Here is a 14,066-nt window from a genome sequence, read left to right as displayed (position 1 = left end):
TTACTGAAAAGTAAGACTAGGCTCTATTTCCTTTCCAAGGCTAACTGGACAGGGAGGTCAAGCTTAAGTATATTTGCCTCACTGCCTCCCAAGAGAAAGACATCCTATGGAAGTGTCAACAAACTTCTGCTGTAAAAGGTCAGATAGTAAATATTTTAGGCTTTGCCAGACAGATGATCTCTATAGCAACTACTCAACCCTATAATTAGAACACAGAAGTGGCCACAGATAATCATGTGAACAAATGAGCATGGATGTGTTCCAATAAAACTTTATTGATGGTCACTGAAATTTCAATTTTATATATTTCTCACATGTCATGAAAAATTATTCTAATTTTGATTTTTCCCCCAACTATTTAAAAATGTAAAATCATTCTTGTGGGCTGTACAAAAACAGATAGTGAACCAGATTTTGAACCACTAGCCACAGTTTGCTAACCCCTGCCCTAGGGAAATATATGAAATACAGGGAAGATCATGGGTGTTAAAACATGAGGAGACAAAATATGATACCTGGAGGACAGATGATTTAAATGTCGAAGGGGAAATGACTGATGGGTATATGTATGCCCTGACCCTTGCTTGATTCTATTTTAGGTAATCTTGGTTGGTATTTGGTCAGATTCCAGGATTGGTTATTTTGATTTACTTTCTTAAGATTTATGAAAGGCAGGTTTTAACTGGCCTTAGAGAAGAAAGGCAGAAATACAAAGAGGGCATGTAACTTAGAGTTTGCCATAAGGTATGCAGTTCCAGTAGACTGTTTTATTAGGAATGGCAGCTGGTGGTTTTCATTATTGGTGAATCATTGTGAAATCTGTCTGAGGCAGGGAGGAAACAGCTAACTGTATTCCTCTTTAGCAAAAACGAGTTCATGACATTGTAAAGCTCTCATAGAGTATGTTTTCTGCTATGCTGAAAGAACCCATAAAAGTCTAGATTTTAATGACATAAAAGCTATACTGATAAAATTTAAATTGAAAAATCCTATAAACTCAAAACCATAAAGGAACTTTTTTTTTAAATAGTATGAATGATTTATGTGCAGTTGAATATAGCTTTTCTTGCTCTGTAGGTCAGCTCACCTATAACAATTGCATAGATGGTAGTGTAGTTATTTATAACAAAGGAGTGTCAATTTTTATGATAATGGTAATGCAATTACCATTTTCTGAGCTGCTGCTATATCTACTGCCACCTAACATGCATTATCTCATTTATTCCCACAACAACCCTGCAAACAGCTCAATATCAAACAAACAACCCAATCAAAAAATGGGCAGAAGACCTAAATAGATATTTCTCCAAAGAAGACATACAGGTGGCCAACAAACACATGAAAAGATATTCAACATCACTAATTATTAGAAAAATGAAAATCAAAACTACAATGAGGTATCACCTCACACCAGTCAGAATGGCCACCATCAAAACATCTACAAACAATAAATGCTGGAGAGGGTGTGGAGAAAAGGTAACCCTCATACACTGTTGGTGGGAATGTAAATTGATACAGCCACTATGGAAAACAGTATGCAGTTTCCTTAAAAAACTAGAAATAGAATTGCCATATGACCCAGCAATCCCACTACTGGGCATATACCCAGAGAAAACCATAATTCAAAAAAACACATGCAGGGTTTCCCTGGTGGCACAGTGGTTGAGAGTCCACCTGCCAATGCAGGGGACACGGATTCGTGCCCCGGTGCGGGAAGATCCCACATGCTGCAGAGTGGCTGGGCCCGTGAGCCATGGCCGCTGAGCCTGCACGTCGGGAGCCCTGTGCTCCACAACAGGAGAGGCCACAACAGTGAGAGGCCCATGTACCGCAAAAAAAAAAACACATGCACCCCAATGTTCATAGCAGCACTATTACAATAGCCAGGATGTGAAAGCAATGTAAATGTCCATCGACAGAGGAATGGATAAAGAAGATGTGGTACATATATACAATGGAATATTACTCACCTATAAAAAGGAATGAAACTGGGTCATTTGTAGAGACGTGGATGGACCTAGAGAGTGTCATACAGAGTGAAGTAAGTCAGAAAGAGAAAAGCAAATATCGTATAATAACGCATACATGTGGAATCTAGAAAAATGGCATAGATGATCTTATTTGCAAAGCAGAAATAGAGACACAGACATAGAGAACAAATGTATGGATACCAAGGGGGAAAGGGGTGGGGTGGGAGGAATTGGGAGACTAGGATTGACACATATACATTATTGATACTATGTATAAAATAGACAACTGATGGGAACATACTGTATAGCACAGGGAACTCTACCTAATGCACTGTGGTAACCTAAATGGGAGGGAAGTCCAAAAGGGAGGGCATATCTGTACATTTTGTTGTGCAGTGGAGACTAACACAACATTGTAAAGCAACCATACTCCAGTAAAAATTAATTTAAAAAAAAAAGATTCCTGAAAAACAAAAAGCACAACCCTGCAAGGTAGGTATTAGTCTCCTGTTGAAGGTGAAATTGAGGCCCAGCCACACACACACAAAGTAACAGGGCCAAATCTATGTCTCCCTGACACAAAAGTTCATGCTGTTTCCACTATACTATTACCATGATGAGAAGTGGTGGCAAAAAAGAACAGAATTTGGAAAAACCATCCTCAACTCTGTTGCTGACTGTTATTAATTACTTCATGTTAATTTTGCTCTGCATGGCTATTATACAGTAATAGAATGATTTCAGCCCCTTAAAACCTTGAAAAATCAAACCCATTGTGTCTTTTAACATTTGTGGTTTGTGTCCATTCATTGCTCACAGTTCCTAGGCAGGCTGCAGCCTTGAACTATTCACTGTCTGAACTTGCCCTCAAAGAATTATTCTCCCACCCTACCTCTGTCAAGTGGCAACCAATGAAAAACCCACAAGCTCAGCAGCTGCAGCTCTGGAAAGCTTCCATCAAAACCCTCATTCCCACATCCCCTTTGAAAATCACAGTTCCTAGAGCTTGCAGTTATCTTCTTGAAGGTCATGACTAAGGCTTGTAACATTGTAAAACTTCCACTGCAAACACTGTCTGCAAGACCTGGATTCCTTAACTTGAGCTCTTTGTTAACTTACCTACACCAAGACATTTACTGCCCCTCAACTGCAGTACCCGGAATTCTTACCCAGTAACTTGGAAAGCACATATTATGATGAGAGTGTTTCAGATCTTCAGTAGGAAAACTGGAAAGTTTAATGAATTTTGGATAGTGCCTCTTTGACGGATCAGAATTAAATAAAAACCCCTGGTATATTGAGAATATGAGGTGACTGAGCCCTGTTCTTGTCCCTCTAAATTTTGTTCTTTCCATGAATTGTGTTCGTGATTCAAGTATCCAGTATACCTGTCTCAGAGGAAACAATTTCATTTTTCCTAAATATGGAGATATAGTGCAAAAGTGGCTGTTTTATGTATGACTGAATGATACCAAAATCCAGTTTTTAGCAGCCTTTTCATATGTGAATCATGTTATTTAATCCAGATTTCTTTGAAACCACAACCAGACATACAGTATGGATATTTTATTGAAGAAATATGGTTGCTATTATTCACCCTGCCATGCTTTATTTTGCTTACATTAATAACCCATTAATACACTTAAGAAAAAAAAGTAATTTTGTATCATCATCCACTGACATTGGCAAGACTGGATGCTGATGATTACAGACACAAGACTCCATCAAGAGATAATTTCCTGATCTGTATGTATCACAACATTGATTTTTCTAGACTGTCCCAAGTATGTCCGGGAAATCAGGGAGAAAAAAAGCTGCAGCCAGGAGACAAATATGTGCTAATGTACCACTTAACTGTCTGGAGAAAATCTATGCTCATGGCAGCTATACGAAGTTATTTGGTCTGTATTTATTTGCAATGTGCAGGCTACAGAATGTGAGCATTCTGATTGTACCCAGACATAATGGAAAGAATTCACTAGCATTTTCACACTAGCTTTTGTAAGGAATGCACCTTTTAAATCACCATTGGTTAAAAAATTGTCATTTAGTTTCAATAACCCTAAAAGTTTCTTTCTGTTGCTTGAATAATGGAGAAAATTATTTGGGGCCTCAAATCCCGTCTGAATTGACTTTTTTTTTTTTTTTTTTTTTTTTTTTTTGCGGTATGTGGGCCTCTCACTGTTGTGGCCTCTCCCGTTGCGGAGCACAGGCTCCGGACGCGCAGGCTCAGCGGCCATGGCTCACGGGCCCAGCCGCTCCGCGGCATGTGGGATCTTCCCGGACCAGGGCACGCACCCGTGTCCCCTGCTTCGGCAGGCGGACTCTCAACCACTGCGCCACCAGGGAAGCCCTGAATTGACTATTCTTGGTCACTTTAGTATATTTCCTTGTCAGTAAAACTAAGCAGACACACATTTTTTTTAAAATTTGACAGAAAATATTGACTATAAGTCACTAAGTTCAGATTTATGGTGGGGAAACCCTCATAATTCAAAAGAGACTTTGTTGAAGTAATGTTGGTAAAGAATATCAGTGTCAGTTTTCCTAATGGGAAGAAGCAGAATGCTTTACAAGGCAAGGCTTTCTGTTAAATAAGCAGCCTTCTGATCAGTGAGCAGTATATACATATAAATGTATAAACACATTTTATTTTTTTCCCCCTAGAGTAGGATATCTCAATGATTGCAGTTTTCTACTTTCCCATTTTAATGTTTTGACTATCGGTTATTTAAGGATCAGAAAACAACTTGGGATGTCAAGAAAAAGCCATCTTCATATATTTCTTAAGCAAAATACTTGGGTTTGTCTTTCTCTAGAAAGTTCTAAGGCCTATTTATTTTATTTTATTTTTTTAGAGGTTGGTCTGATATCATAAATGCATATTCAGAATGACCATCCAAATTATTTATGTTTCAAGTTAGTGCTTTCCAAGATGATTAGACTAGTGATTTGACAGGAAAAACCATGGGCATTTTCAAGTCCTTTAGACCAAATATAATGAAAAAATTAAATTATTTAATGAATGAGCATTCCATAAGTATTTTTTTCCTTAAATTTTAAATGAAGAGGCATTCACATGAACCTTATACTGCCTCTGGTGCCTGGTAATCCAAATGCCTTGACTTTTTTTTAACCACACCAAAGTGATAAAGAAATTGAGCTGTAGAAGAGGCAGAAACTTTTTCCATTCAGAGAAGGGAGTATTATTGATTGCATTTCAATTGTTTCATTAATTTTTTTTCCTATCACTCTCATGTAATGCTTTTGGAGAAAACTTTTTTATCATCCCTTTTTTTCATTTTAATATTATATTTATTTAATCTGTTATATCAACATATAATTTCAACATGTAGTCAGTTCAAAACAACTATTAATGATGTATTTACATGATCTTTTTCTATTAATTCTTTGAAATCTGCTATGTGTTTTATACCTAGAGAATATCTTAATGTGAGCCAGCAACATTTCCAGTACTTGGTACCACATGTGACTAATGGCTACTCTAATGGATGATACAGCTCTAGACCATGATATTCTGAGCTGTGTGGCAGGATAATGGACCTTCAATGCTACTAGCTTTTCTCAGAAAAACATGTTTATAAATTTAGAGAGATCTAGGTAAACTGGAAAAGTATTTGTTCTAACACCCATAAAATCGAGGATAAATCTTACAGTATTATGATGTGATCAACAATTGTAAAGCCTCAATTATATTCATGGGATTAAAGTGAACTTCTTGAGTTTTGTGTAACCAAAAACAGATAAATAAAATGCCAAGGGAAGATCATGGCCATATTCTTCAGAATAATTTTTAGTGCTTGCCCCCATATTTTAGGGAAACATTAAAACTTTCCAGCAAAAAGCAGAGCTCCCTTTTACTCAAAAGCTAAAAATCTATTAACCTTTTAATTAAAAGACCATGCTGAATATGTGTGAATTGGTTACACATCTTACCCACTCCATTAGCTAATACAAGATGGAAAGGAATTATGGTATGTATTTCTGGGAATGACATTGGAATGACAACCTGCCCTGTTCCTGTCATATGTACTTAGAATTCCAGGGATTGGAATTCCAGCATATATATGGGGTCACTCTGTTGGGATTCCAAAAAAAATGCCTGGATGATTCTGGAATTTCTATGAGCAGAGATTTTAGAACAGCACGACATTATGTTCATTAGTTCTCCTTTCTTCCCGAGGCCAAGGGTATCTCGGAAAACCCTACCTAGAACTAGGGCAGTGCTCTCAAGCCATGTATGTGGGAATAATTTTAAAATATAAACATCAGCTAAAATTTCTATGTGCTTATTATGTTTAAGTTACAGATTTGAACTTCATTCATTCATTCATTTATTACCTACTGGCCCCCTTCACCCATTTCTTCCACTCCCCTCTCCCCAGCTCTGGCAACCACCAATCTGTTCTTTGTGTATAAGAGCTTGGGGTTTTGGGCTCTTTTGTTTGTTCGTTTTTAGATTTCACATATAAGAGAGCTCATATGATATTTGTCTTTTTCTGTCTGACTTATTTCACTTAGCATAATGCCCTCGAGGTCCATCCACATTGTCACAAATGGCCATTTAAATTGTTTCATTATTATGCAAAATTTTAAATATAGAGAAAAGTGGGAAAAAAAGAACCCCCAGGACAGCTGCAGCAGTCATCAACTTATGGTCAACTTTGCTATATCTATACTTTTTCCTCCACACTGGATTCTGAGGAAGCAAATCCCAGACATCATATAATTTCTATCGATTATCTATTATGTGATTGGAACTTTGTTGGACTTTGAGATTTGAAAAATGAGTGAGACATGTCCTTGTCTCAGAGAGCTCATCAAATCCATCTGGGGTAATAATGTTTAGTAGTCAATGTATTGTAATTATAATGTATGTCCATTGTAACATAGACCCAAACATAAATAAAACTCCTGAACCAGCTTTCAACATAGCAAAAACCTAATAAAAAAGGGACATTTTATAATATGAGCCTCTAGAACTAATTTTATGAAGACCTTTTTAAAGCGTGAAAATTTTCTTAGTTCCATTCACACTACAAGGGTCTTGAAGCAATGAAATCCAGTAGCAATGAGCATACATATAGCCTAGATTTTTGGCTTCTAAGTCTCCTTTCCCACTAAAAGGAACCAGTGCTCCTTGGATAAATGGCTGACTGCATGGTTGATGGAGATAAAATAAGATGAGCCTTGGAACATCTTTTCATGCCAGGAAGTCTGGGAGTACTCAAAAAATGATGGGGACATGTCAAAAGGACACAGGAACCCCTTGAAAGGACTCCTACTAGCCAAATCTGGAACAACTTCAGCAACAAAATTACTACTAATAATGGAATACAACCCATTGAATAAAATAATCCATGAATGAACAGCTCATACAATTCAATATCAAAACAAACAACCCAATAAAAAAAAAATGGGCAGAAGACCTAAAAAGATATTTCTCCAAAGAAAACATACAGATGGCCAACAGGCACATGAAAAGATGCTCAACAGCTCAAATTATTAGAGAAATGCAAATTAGAACCATGATGAGGTATCACCTCACACCAGTCAGAATGGCTATCATCAAAAAATCTACAAATAATAAGTGGGGGAGAAGGTGTGGAGGGAAGGGAACCCTCCTACACAGTTGGTGGAATGTAAATTGGTGCAGCCACTATGGAAATCAATATGGAGTTTCCTTAAAAAAACTAAAAATGGAGCTACCATGTGATCCAGCAATCCCACTCCTGGTCACATATCTAGAAAAGATAAAAACTCTAATTCAAAAGGATATATGCACCCCAATGTTCATAGCAGCACTATTTACAATAGCCAAGACGTGGAAGCAACCTAAGTGTCCATCAACAGATGAATGGATAAAGAAGATGTAGTGTACACACACACACACACACACACACACACAGGAATATTACTCAGCCATAAAAAAATGAAATAATGCCATTTGCAGCAACATGGATGGACCTAGAGATTATCATGCTAAGTGAAGTAAGGCAGACAGACAAAGACTAATATCATACGATGTCACTTACATGTGGCATCTAAAAAAATGATACTAATGAACTTAATTACAAAACAGAAATAGAGTCGCAGACATAGAAAACTTATGGTTACCAAAGGGGAAACGGTGGGGGGGGGGATAAATTGGGAATTTGGAATTAACAGATACAAACTACTATATATAAAATAGATTAACAACAAGGACCTACTGCATAGCACAGGGAACTATATTCAATATCTTGTAATAACCTATAATGGAAAATAATGTGATATATGTATAATATATATGTGTGTGCGTGTGTGTGTATGAATCACTTTGCTGTATACCTGAAACTAACACACTCTTGTAAATCAACTATACTTCACTTTTTAAAAAAAGAATCTATGAGTGAGTCCATAGCAACAATAAATTTAAAAGATACTACATGCATAAGAAGGAAAAGCTTTTTTTTACAGTAGAATGCCAATTAATAAATGTGGAATGAATGGTAGATTAGAAAATTACCATTTTGCAACCAATAGTTACATTGATTCAGGCAAGAAGCAGTGTCAATGGATACTAAAACTAGAAAGTAAAAGGTAGTGAGGAACAGGATACTTACATATCCCAAAGAATCTCTCCACAAATTACTTACTAATAGCCAAGGGGAATATTAGCTTTAGAGTGGAGAGGCTTGGTAGTCACACCTTAACCAAGTGATCAAAATTACAATCACCAATAATAGACAGACATTATGTGCCTTTTTTTTTTTTTTTTTTTTTTGGTTGCACCAAGTCTTAGTTACGGCATGCAAACTCCTATTTGCGGCGTGCATACAGAATCTAGTTCCCCAACCAGGGATCAAACCCAGACCCCCTGCATTGAGAGCATGGAGTCTCACCCACTGGACCACCAGGAAAGTCCCACATCATGTGCCTCTTGATGTTATGCGTTGAGAAAGACATCCGTGATACTCTTGCCCCCCGAAATGCAGAATTAACGTTAAGGAAATATCAGACAAACCCAAACTAAAAGATACTCTTCAAAACTGTCAATGCCCTGAAACACAAAGAAAAGCTGAGGAGCTATTTCAGATTAAAGAAAACCAAAGAGATATGAAAATTTACGTGTATGTGTGATCCCAGTTTGGATCCTGGACTAGGAAAAAAATTGCAGAAAGAACATTATTGGGACAGTTGGTAAAATTCAAATAAGGTCTGTGGAGTAAATAATAATAATGTGACTATGTAAGTCTCCTAACTTTTATTGTCGTGTCTTAAACTCAGTGATTACCTTTGTTCTTAAAATATACATTGAATATATACATTGAAATATTTAGGGGCAAAAGGACATGATGTCTGCAACTCAGATGGCTTAGAAAAACAAATAACGTATATATGAGAGAATAAATTGCAAAAGTAGCAGATTTTTACCACTTGGTGAATCTGGGTGGAACATGAAAGAGTTTTTTATGTTATTTTTGCAACTTTTCTCTTAAGTTTACAGTTATTTCAAAATTTAAAAATTTTAAGTGCTAAAACAAAGCAACTACACTCATATGCATACACATACACACGGACACAGACAGAGTTAGTTGTCTTCACTTTAAATAAAGCCAACTCAAAATATGGAAATCTGAAAGTCATACCCAAAGATGAACTGAGAAATATAAAAACTTTTCTCCCAACAAATTTGCTACAGAAATCCCTTAAGTAACAATTTTTCTGTTAAAATTATAAAATTTATAAAAATAGTTTCCCAAACCCCAATCTGTAAAGAGAGGCATACCTGCATTTGTTTTAGCTGTTCCGCTGAGAGTTGCTGTACCTGGCTGGCTTGCTTTGCAAAGCTCCTCACATAGAGCTGTTTATGAGTATGTGCTTAAATGTTTTTGAAGAAAATGAGGGTGATGATAACTTGCTCCATAATACAGATTAAAGCTTTTGCAGAACTGAGGCTCTACTTCAGATTTCTCTCTTCCAATTACCTGAGTAGCTTTTCAGGCCATGTGAAACCAGGCTTTAGGAGAGCTGCTCTTTCCACTAACTGGCTCTGAACTTCTTGAGTTTTCCCTTTTTTCTATCTTCCTCTCATTAAAATATAACTTTTACAGGAATAATAAGAATAGTAATGAGATAATGAGTCTATTATTTTGAGCCTATCCTAAAAATACTGCTCTAATAACCACAAAAAAAAAAAAAGTAAGGGGACTTCCCTGGTGGTCCAGTAGGTAAGACTCCACACTCCCAATGCAGGGGGCCCAGGTATGATCCCTGGTCGGGGAACTAGATCCTGCATGCATGCCGCAACCAAAAAGTCCACATGCTGCAATTGAAAGATCCCACATGCTGCAACAAAGATCCTGTGTGCCGCAACTAAGACACAGCACAGCCAAAATAAATAAAATTTAAAAAAGAGTAAGATTTTCAATTATCCAAAAGCCGATTAGCCAAGACCCCATCTTGCCTCTTCTAATTCTTCTTTTATTCTTTTCTTTTTTTTTTTCTTTTTTACCATTTTATAGGGAATGGCGGTAGGAAGTAGAAACAAGCAAAACTAGTCAGTCAAATGTATTTTCTTATAAGTGGTTTGGTTTAATTTAAAAACTAACAGACAAACAACCCAATCCAAAAATGGGCAGAAGACCTAAATAGACATTTCTCCAAAGAAGACATACAGATGGCCAAGAAGCACATGAAAAGCTGCTCAACATCACTAATTATTAGAGAAATGCAAATCAAAACTACAATGCAATATCATCTAACACCAGTTAGAATGGGCATCATCAGAAAATCTACAAACAAATTCTGGAGAGAGTGTGGAGAAAAGGGAACCCTCTTGCACTGTTGGTGGGAATGTAAATTGATACAGCCACTATGGAGAACAGTATGGAGGTTCCTTAAAAAACTAAAAATAGAACTACCATATGACCCAGCAATCCCACTACTGGGCATATACCCAGAGAAAACCATAATTCTAAAAGACACATGCACCCCAGTGTTCATTGCACCACTATTTACAATAGCCAGGTCACAGAAGCAACCTAAATACCCATCGACAGATGAATGCATAAAGAAGATGTGGTACATATATATGATGGAATATTACTCAGCCATAAAAAGGAACAAAATTGGGTCATATGTAGAGATGTAGATGGATCTAGAGACTGTCATAGAGAGTGAAGTAAGTCAGAAAGAGAAAAACAAATATTGAATATTAACGCATATGTGTGGTACCTAGAAAAATGGTACAGATGAACCGGTTTGCAGAAATAGAGACACAGATGTAGAGAACAAACGTATGGACACCAAGTGGGGAAATTGGCAGGGGGAGGGGTGGTGGTGGGATGAATTGGGAGATTGGGATTGATATATATACACTAATATGTACAAAATAGATAACTAATAAGAACCTGCTGTATAAAAAAATCAAGAAATTCAAAAATTCAAAAAACAAAAAAATAAAAACAGACATTGTCTGTAACAGCAAAAGATCGGAAATAACCTAAATGTACTTCCGTAAGGACATTTAATACTGGTGGAATACAATGGTTCCATATACAAAGACTGGAAAAGTCTATGTATTGATATGGAAAGATCTCCAAGGTATACTGTTAAGTCCAAAAAGCACAGTACAGAACAGTGTATATTGAATGCTACCATTCACATATAATAAAAGGAGGAAAGAATATATGTATACAGTATATGTTTTTGCCTGCATATGAATGAAATGTCTCTGAAAAGGTACACATGCACACAAAATTTTTTGCCTAAGGAGAAAGAGCTGAAAAGTATAAAGCTGACTTAAATGGAGTTCTACCAGAATACCAATATGGTTTAATACCCTATGGGAAGTAGAAGGGTAAAATTTATTTCAAATTAATGTAAGATTAGTGTAAGTAAATCAGGGAAGCCAGAAACCAAATAAGACCTAGAAAATTTTTAGGAATACAAAAGAATCTAGAAGAACATACTCCCTGGAGTTGATATTTTTATATATCACCAATTTTTTTTTTTTTTTTTTTTTTGCGGTACACAGGCCTCTCACTGTTGTGGCCTCTCCCGTTGCGGAGCACAGGCTCCGGACGCGCAGGCTAACCGGCCATGGCTCACGGGCCCAGCCGCTCTGCGGCATGCGGGATCCCCCCCGGACCGGGGCACAAACCCGTGTACCCTGCATTGGCAGGCAGACTCTCAACCACTGCGCCACCAGGGAAGCCCCACCAATTATTTTTGACCAAGATTTCATACTTCCCTTAAACAGGATATTAAATGACACATAATAATTTTTTCCCTAATGGTTCTCTTTGTAGTTAAAAGCTTTCTTTATCAGTCCACCTGCATTTTATAAGTGGATAAATAGAATTACTCCAAGCTGTCTGAATACTTCTTTTTTTTTTTCCTGTATCTGCCAAAGTCAGTGAGAAGTAGGAACCTATGACAGTCTTTGGAATAGGTAGCCATCTGTTACCACTTACAACACAAAATTGAACAAAGAGAAACTCTTCTCTTGTGGCTTATTTGCATACTTCATGGTTCTCCTGTTTAACTCCCTCTTCTAAAAAACAACAACAACAACAAAAAAACATTATTATTCAAATAAAGACTACTCATCCAGCCCATAAGTGGCATATTAAAGCTTTTTCCACTGAGAATTATTTGTATAGTTCCAGTTAATAATGCTGCATTTTTATAGGGAAGAGTACATAGATGTGACAGTGGTTTTGGAAACAACTTAGGTAACATCAAGAAACATCTGCACATTTTCCAGCAGCCTGAGTAATGAAGTAGTGATTTGTACAGCCTTCCCTGCATCTGTTCTTTCCCCTCTTCCTTTTTTCAGCACATCTAGATGATTAATAAGCTGAACACTCTGTATATGCATTCTGACAACCATGGGACTGTGAGGGTTGACAATATACACATCACCCTATGTTGTTATCATGAAACACCTCATTGGATACCCTATACCAGGGCACTGTGGCATTTTGAGAGGTTGGTGCTGGAGCTATATGGGACTCTTCCCATTGTGGTCAAGTTGATAAATTTCTCAGGTCATAGTCAGTGGCTGGGTCAGTGTCCTCTTGAGTCTGGATTATGCATTTAAAGAAACGATTCTTTTGCCTTTGGGAAGAGAGTATAGTCTCATCTTAGAAAGTATAGTCTTATTATTTTAAAATGTAAAAAGACAGTTTTAACAACCATTTTGTTCATTCCACTATGAATTCTGCTGACAGACCTGTCCTAAAACATGTCTCTACTGCCAAACCCCAAGTTTCACAGTACTAAAGTTGACTCTGTATGACCTGTTACATTTTCTATAGACTCTTGGATGTGATCACAGAAGGGTGATTGCCAAGCTTTTATTTCAACTCAGATATGAGTAAATGCAAGAAATCACTTACTGACACCTTTATTCTGTCCGCCTCTCTCTAAATCACCATTTTGGGAAGAACTTATAGGATCTACAAAATGGTCTGCCTGTGTTCCAAATTAATTTTGAGAATGGCTTTTTAGTGTCTGGTTTATAATCTCTTTAGAAAAGCAGAATTATGATGGAAACACTGTGACATCCTAAGCTGTAACAAATGAGCTGTTCTTGAAGATAAATGTAACTTCATGTCTATGAAACTAAATATTTACTTTCCAGATGATTTAATGTATCTTTGTTCCTTTCCACACTGAGCTTTTTTTTTTTTTTTTCTGTGCATCCCTTCATTTCCAAGCTACTTTTTTGTAACCCTCTTATATCAGTGTTTTCTGATGTTACAAAAAAGCAAAGAGTGTGAGGTCAAATTTTCCATTACATACTGCAACAGGAATGCCAGGGAACCTAGCCAAACTAAGTCTACAAAAAATAAAAATTACAGGAAAGATGATTCATTAATCAACAATTGCCCTACAAAAAAAAAATAATAGAATTTGTTGTATGCATTCGTTTTGGGGAGTGGGGAATGAGTGCAGACAGCCCAGCTATGGGGTGAAATGGAGTATTTTATGGCTACATGACATGGTTTTAGGTCTACTGGGGATCTTTTTAAACTGTAAAATTCAGGGAAAGAATAATTCACTTTGTGCCTTGGTTTCTCTCAG

General features: G+C 36.9%; 2 protein-coding genes across 4 annotated transcripts in view; one reads left to right on the top strand and one right to left on the bottom strand.

The window, feature by feature from the left end:
• FILIP1L (filamin A interacting protein 1 like) overlaps window positions 1-1,985 on the bottom strand; it is a 224,398-nt gene extending 222,413 nt beyond the window's left edge. The window contains exon 1 of the mRNA XM_067739115.1: window positions 1,971-1,985. The gene's annotated coding sequence lies outside the window, so the exon portion shown is untranslated. The remainder of the gene's footprint in view (window positions 1-1,970) is intronic.
• The window catches only part of CMSS1 (cms1 ribosomal small subunit homolog), a 382,923-nt gene that overhangs the window by 233,154 nt on the left and 135,703 nt on the right, over window positions 1-14,066 (top strand). The gene's annotated exons all lie outside the window — the stretch shown is intronic.

Source organism: Pseudorca crassidens, chromosome 5 (genome assembly GCF_039906515.1).
Source record: "Pseudorca crassidens isolate mPseCra1 chromosome 5, mPseCra1.hap1, whole genome shotgun sequence".
NCBI lineage: Eukaryota > Metazoa > Chordata > Mammalia > Artiodactyla > Delphinidae > Pseudorca > Pseudorca crassidens.
The sequence above is the reverse complement of the archived record's forward strand: the minus strand, read 5'-3'. Positions and strand labels throughout refer to the sequence as shown.